The sequence below is a fragment of the Arachis stenosperma genome, chromosome 2 (genome assembly GCF_014773155.1).
Source record: "Arachis stenosperma cultivar V10309 chromosome 2, arast.V10309.gnm1.PFL2, whole genome shotgun sequence".
Classification (NCBI taxonomy): domain Eukaryota; kingdom Viridiplantae; phylum Streptophyta; class Magnoliopsida; order Fabales; family Fabaceae; genus Arachis; species Arachis stenosperma.
This window is the reverse complement of record NC_080378.1, coordinates 28,421,460-28,426,713: the sequence shown is the minus strand read 5'-3', so window position 1 is coordinate 28,426,713 and position 5,254 is coordinate 28,421,460. Positions and strand designations below refer to the sequence as shown.

At 41.5% G+C, this 5,254-nt stretch overlaps 1 non-coding gene across 1 annotated transcript; it reads left to right on the top strand.

The window, feature by feature from the left end:
• Nucleotides 1–4,668: 4,668 nt before the first annotated feature.
• On the top strand, nt 4,669–4,776 carry LOC130963976 (small nucleolar RNA R71). Its single transcript, XR_009080091.1, has one exon. It is a non-coding gene; the product is annotated as a small nucleolar RNA R71 (small nucleolar RNA).
• Nucleotides 4,777–5,254: the final 478 nt, after the last annotated feature.

Here is a 5,254-nt window from a genome sequence, read left to right as displayed (position 1 = left end):
GCCTTGATTGCTTGTAGAACAGAAGTGGTTGTCAGTCACCTTGTTCATGAGTGAGAATGATGATGAGTGTCACGGATCATCACATTCATCAAGTTGAAGAACAAGTGATATCTTGGACAAAGAACAAGCGGAATTGAATAGAAGAACAATAGTAATTGCATTAATACTCGAGGTACAGCAGAGCTCCACACCTTAATCTATGGTGTGTAGAAACTCCACTGTTGAAAATACATAAGAACAAGGTCTAGGCATGGCCGTGAGGCCAGCCTCCCAATGATCAAAAGATTCAAAGATCTCCAGATAAAAATACAATAACAAAAGGTCCTACTTATAGAAAACTAGTAGCCTAAGGTGTACAAAGATGAGTAAATGACATAGAAATCCACTTCCGGGCCCACTTGGTGTGTGCTTGGGCTGAGCAATGAAGCATTTTCGTGTAGAGACTCTCCTTGGAGTTAAACGCCAGCTTTGGTGCCAGTTTGGGCGTTTAACTCCCATTTAGGTGCCAGTTCCGGCGTTTAACGCTGGAATTTCTGTAGGTGACTTTGAACGCCGGTTTGGGCCATCAAATCTTGGGCAAAGTATGGACTATTATATATTGCTGGAAAGCCCAGGATGTCTACTTTCCAACGCCGTTGAGAGCGCGCCAATTGGGCTTCTGTAGCTCCAGAAAATCCACTTCGAGTGCATGGAGGTCAGAATCCAACAGCATCTGCAGTCCTTTTGAGTCTCTGGATCAGATTTTTGCTCAAATCCCTCAATTTCAGCCAGAAAATACCTGAAATCACAGAAAAACACACAAACTCATAGTAAAGTCCAGAAAAGTGAATTTTAACTAAAAACTAATAAAAATATAATAAAAACTAACTAAAAGATACTAAAAACATACTAAAAACAATGCCAAAAAGTGTACAAATTATCCGCTCATCACAACACCAAACTTAAATTGTTGCTTGTCCCCAAGCAACAGAAAATCAAATAAGATAAAAAGAAGAGAATATACTATAGACTCCAAATTATCAATGAAACTTAGCTCCAAATTAGATGAGCGGGACTAGTAGCTTTTTGCCGCCGAACAGTTTTGGCATCTCACTTTATCCTTTGAAATTCAGAATGATTGGCTTCTTTAGGAACTCAGAATCCAGATAGTGTTTTTGATTCTCCTAGTTAAGTATGATGATTCTTGAACACAGCTACTTATTGAGTCTTGGCCGTGGCCCAAAGCACTCTGTCTTCCAGTATTACCACCGGATACATACATGCCACAGACACATAATTGGGTGAACCTTTTCAGATTGTGACTCAGCTTTGCTAAAGTCCCTAATTAGAGGTGTCCAGGGTTCTTAAGCACACTCTTTTTGCCTTGGATCACAACTTTATTTCTTTCTTTTTCTTTCTTTTTCTCTTTCTCTTTTTTTTCGTTTTTCTCCTTCCCTTTTTTTTTTGTATTCACTGCTTTTTCTTGCTTCAAGAATCATTTTTATGATTTTTCAGATCCTCAGTAACATGTCTCCTTTTTCATCATTCTTTCAAGAGCCAACAATTTTAACATTCATGAACAACAAATTCAAAAGACATATGCACTGTTCAAGCATACATTCAGAAAACAAAAAGTATTGTCACCAAATCAAACTAATTAAGCTAGTTTTAAAGATGAATTCGAAATCCTATACTTCTTGTTCTTTTGTAATAAAAACATTTTTCTTTTAAGAAAGGTGATGGATTCATAGGACATTCATAACTTTAAGGCATAGACACTAAGACACTAATGATCATAAGACACAAACATAGATAAACATAAGCATAAAAATTTGAAAAACAAGAAAATAAAGAACAAGGAGATTAAAGAACAGGTCCACCTTAGTGATGGCGGCTTGTTCTTCCTCTTGAAGATCCTATGGAGTGCTTGAGCTCCTCAATGTCTCTTCCTTGTCTTTGTTGCTCCTCTCTCATGATTCTTTGAGGAGGAGGATCTCTTGTTTGCTCCATTCTTTTCTTAGTGATGGGCTTGAGGTCATGCCTTCTCAGTTGAACCGGCTTCCCTCTTTAATTTCTCTTCCATTGGGCGTCCTCTTCACAGATATCTATGAGGACTTGGTCCAACCTTTTGATCAAAGTTGACCCTTCTTCATGGCCACAACTTCATAGAAGTGGTCTTGATGCACCCTTGAGATGAATCTCTCCATCTCCCATGACTCGGAGGTGGAAGCTTTTGCCTTCCCTTTCCTCTTTCTAGAGGTTTCTCCGGCCTTGGATGCCATAAATGGTTATGAAAAAACAAAAAGCAATGCTTTTACCACACCAAACTTAAAAGGTTTGCTCGTCCTCGAGCAAAAGAAGAAAGAAGAGAGTAGAAGAAGAAGAAATGAGGAAGAAGGGAATGGCTTTGTGTTCGGCCATGTATGGATGGGTTTGGGAGGAAAAGTGGTTTGAATTTGAATGGTGAGGTAGGTGGGGTTTTATGAAGGATGGATGTGAGTGGTGAAGAGAAAGATGGGTGGTGGGGTTGGTGGGGATCCTGTGGGGTCCACAGATCCTTAGGTGTCAAGGAAAAGTCATCCCTGCACCAAATGGCATCCAAAAACACGTTTTGAGCCAATTCTGGCGTTAAACGCCGGGCTGGTGCCCATTCCTGGCGTTTAACGCCAGGTTCTTGCCCTTTTCTGGCGTTTAACGCCAGTCTGGTGCCCCTTTCTGGCGTTAAACGCCCAGAATGGTGCCAGACTGGGCGTTAAACGCCCAACTGCTAGCCTCACTGGCGTTTAAACGCCAGTGGGTTCTTCCTCCAGGGTGTGCTATTTTTCTTCCTATTTTTCATTCTGTTTTTGCTTTTTCAATTGATTTTGTGACTTCTTATGATCATCAACCTACAAAAAACATAAAATAACAAAAGAAAATATATAAAATATAATCATTGGGTTGCCTCCCAACAAGCGCTTCTTTAATGTCAGTAGCTTGACAGAGGGCTCTCATGGAGCCTCACAGATACTCAGAGCAATGTTGGAACCTCCCAACACCAAACTTAGAGTTTGAATGTGGGGGTTCAACACCAAACTTAGAGTTTGGTTGTGGCCTCCCAACACCAAACTTAGAGTTTGACTGTGGGGGCTCTGTTTGACTCTGAATTGAGAGAAGCTCTTCATGCTTTCTCTCCATGGTGACAGAGGGATATCCTTGAGCCTTAAACACAAAGGATTCTTCATTCCCTTGAATGATCAGTTCACCTCCATCAACATCAATCACAGCCTTTGCTGTGGCTAGGAAGGGTCTGCCAAGGATGATGGATTCATCCATGCACTTCCCAGTCTCTAGGACTATGAAATCAGTAGGGATGTAATGGTCTTCAACTTTTACCAAAACATTCTCTACCAGTCCATGAGCTTGTTTTCTTGAGTTGTCTGCCATCTCTAGTGAGATTCTTGCAGCTTGTACCTCAAAGATCCCTAGCTTCTCCATTACAGAGAGAGGCATGAGGTTTACACTTGACCCTAAGTCACACAGAGCCTTCTTGAAGGTCATGGTGCCTATGGTACAAGGTATGGAAAACTTTCCAGGATCTTGTCTCTTTTGAGGTAATTTCTGCCTAGACAAGTCATCCAGTTCTTTGGTGAGCAAAGGAGGTTTGTTCTCCCAAATCTCATTTCCAAATAACTTGTCATTTAGCTTCATGATTGCTCCAAGGTATTTAGCAACTTGCTCTTCAGTGACATACTCATCCTCTTCAGAGGAGGAATACTCATCAGAGCTCATGAAAGGCAGAAGTAAGTCCAATGGAATCTCTATGGTCTCATTTTGAGCCTCAGATTCCCATGGTTCCTCATTAGGGAACTCTGTGGAGGCTAGTGCACGCCCATTGAGGCCTTCCTCAGTGGCGTCCACTTCCTCTCTTCCCTCTCTAGATTCGGCCATGGTTATGGCTTTGCACTCTCCTTTTGGATTTTCTTCTGTATTACTTGGGAGAGTACTAGGAGGGAGTTCAGTAACTTTCTTGCTCAGCTGTCCCACTTGTGCCTCCAAATTCCTAATGGAGGACCTTGTTTCAGTCATGAAACTTTGAGTGGTTTTGATTAGATCAGAGACCATGGTTGCTAAGTCAGAGGGGTTCTGCTTAGAATTCTCTGTCTGTTGCTGAGAAGATGATGGAAAAGGCTTGCCATTGCTAAACCTGTTCCTTCCACCATTATTGTTATTGAAACCTTGTTGAGGTCTCTCTTGATTCTTCCATGAAAAATTTGGGTGATTTCTCCATGAAGAGTTATAGGTGTTTCCATAGGGTTCTCCTAGGTAATTCACCTCTTCCATTGAAGGGTTCTCAGGATCATAAGCTTCTTCTTCAGATGAAGCATCCTTAGTACTGCCAGGTGCATTTTGCATTCCAGACAGACTTTGAGAAATCAAATTGACTTGTTGAGTCAATATCTTGTTCTGAGCCAGAATGGCATTCAGAGTATCAATCTCAAGAATTCCTTTCTTCTGACTTGTCCCATTGTTCACAGGATTCCTTTCAGAAGTGTACATGAATTGGTTATTTGCAACCATTTCAATGAGCTCTTGAGCCTCTGTAGGCGTCTTCTTCAGATGAAGAGATCCTCCAGCAGAGCTATCCAAAGACATCTTGGATAGTTCAGAGAGACCATCATAGAAAATACTTATGATGCTCCATTCAGAAAGCATGTCTGAGGGACACTTTCTGATTAATTGTTTGTATCTTTCCCAAGCTTCATAGAGGGATTCACCATCCTTCTGTCTGAAGGTTTGGACTTCCACTCTAAGCTTACTCAATTTTTGAGGTGGAAAGAACTTTGCCAAGAAGGCATTGACTAGCTTTTCCCAAGAGTTCAGGCTTTCTTTAGGTTGAGAGTCCAACCATATTCTAGCTCTGTCCCTTACAGCAAAAGGGAATAGCATCAGTCTGTAGACCTCAGGGTCAACCCCATTAGTCTTGACTGTGTCACAGATTTGCAAGAATTCAGCTAAAAACTGATGAGGATCTTCCAGTGGAAGTCCATGGAACTTGCAATTCTGTTGCATTAGAGAAACTAACTGAGGCTTAAGCTCAAAGTTGTTTGCTCCAATGGCAGGGATAGAGATGCTTCTCCCATAGAAGTCGGGAGTAGGTGCAGTAAAGTCACCCAGCACCTTCCTTGCATTGTTGGCATTGTTGTTGTTTTCGGCTGCCATGGGTTCTTCTTCTTTGAAGAATTCGGTCAAGTCCTCAACAGAGAGTTGTGCCTTAGCTTCTCTTAGCTTTCGC